The sequence below is a fragment of the Monodon monoceros genome, unplaced genomic scaffold (genome assembly GCF_005190385.1).
Source record: "Monodon monoceros isolate NGI ecotype Baffin Bay Population unplaced genomic scaffold, NGI_Narwhal_1 Super_Scaffold_2, whole genome shotgun sequence".
NCBI lineage: Eukaryota > Metazoa > Chordata > Mammalia > Artiodactyla > Monodontidae > Monodon > Monodon monoceros.
In genome coordinates this window covers 98,864,028-98,865,870 of record NW_021703776.1, presented here as the reverse complement: position 1 = coordinate 98,865,870, position 1,843 = coordinate 98,864,028, and positions in this window count along the sequence as shown.

Sequence of the window (1,843 nt, the reverse complement as noted above, 5' to 3'; positions counted from 1 at the left end):
ACCAGGGAAGCCCAGAAGTCTCTAATTTTAATGCATTTAAATGTATCAGTCTTTTCTTATGGCTGGTGCTTTTGGTGCCTTGTTTAAGAAATCCTTCTTGTCTTTTGTGCTGAAGGTGACCAGATTGTGCTGGAGGCTTGCAGCTGTGCTTCAGGGCATCTTCTTTGGGCCCTGGGTCACACTGCTTCCGCTGTGGGGCAGGCAGGTTCTTCTGGGACCCCAGGCTTGGCCGGGTAGGGGAGGGAGAGGCCACTTCCGGGGTCCTTCTACCATGGAGCCCAAGTTTCCAAGAAGAGATTTTCCGTGGACCGTGTCCCCACCATTCTTGTGAGTGTGGAAGGTCTTCCCAGTGGATGGGCAGGCCTGTGTCCCAGTGGGCCAGGGTTGGGGCAGGACTGAGCTGCCACCTGTGTGGATGCTCAGGCAGGGTGGGCTGTGACAGGGGCTGACTCCAGCTCAGAACTGGGATATCTGGTTCCTGAACTGTGGGTCCCTGGAGCAGATGAGGTGGGACAGGGAGAAAACTGGAGGTGGTGGAGCAGTAGGAAACCTCCCATCTGCCCTCTAATTCTGGATTCGAGGGGATGTAATGGCACGATTCTAACCAACTGCCTCAAGCAGAACAGGTGGCAGGTTTACGCCTGTTGGGGGACGGGGAAGACGTCCTGACTCCTTGGCCCTCACTCCTCAAGGTCACCTGGGTTAGGCAAGGATGGTTGCACTGTTCACAGTTCCCTTCCCAGGACCCACAGTGCCTGCCACGTGGGAGGCATTAGTAGATATTTGTTCAGTAATACATTGACAATTTTCAAAGAATTGTGTAAAAAAATTAATTTTCTAGTTTCTCCTGAAGAACACTTTTTGTAGCCACTAGGTGGCGGAGTTAATTACATCAAGCTGGCTTGTGAAAGGGGGGGGTGGGGGTGGGGGGGTGGGGGGGAGGGGTGGAATTCAGATAGGGAAGCAGGCATTTGAATTTAAATTCAATCTTGTTTTAATTCTGTTTTGGAGCCTGTTAATTACTTAGTTTAAAAAACATATTGTCCTAAGAAATATTTGCAGGATAAATCTGAGATAAAGACCGTGGTGGATGACTTTCTTTCTCAAGCTAAAGATGGTATGAATTTCTCTTCTACATTGTTTCCAAATTCAGTCATTTTAGGGCTTCGACTAGATGTGAATTCTTTCCATTCTTTATTCAGATAAATGAATGTCAACTCAGTTTGCCCTTTTGCTCAGAAGTGGTCTTTTACTGTCAGAATGTGGCAACCTCCTTTGTTTATTGCATCTGGCAGATCTGAGTCTCTGGGACTGACCCCTTCCCAAGTCCCCCCCCCCAGAGCTCTTCCTCAGCTTCCATCCCCGTTGATTACCCTCCCTCGTTCCGAACAGCTTCAGAGAGTCCTGGATCTTCCGTTTTCTCTTCTGTAGGAAATCAGGTATCTTGCCAGCCCTACCTTTTGTTTAAAAATTTTTTTTCAAAAGCAATTTGTTTATTTGAAAATACAGGGCTTCCCTGGTGGTGCAGTGGTTAAGAATCTGCCTGCCAATGCAGGGGACATGGGTTCGAGCCCTGGTCTGGGAAGATCCCACATGCCATGGAGCAACTAAGCCCGTGCGCCACAACTACTGAGCCTGTGACACAACTACCGAAGCCCACACTCCTAGAGCCCATGCTCTGCAACAAGAGAAGCCACTGCAATGAGAAGCCCGCGCACCGCAACAAAGAGTAGCCCCTGCTCGCCGCAACTAGAGAAAATCCATGCACAGCAACAAAGACCCAACGCAGCCAAAACAAAACAAAACAGAACAAAACAACAACAACAACAGCAGCAACAACAAC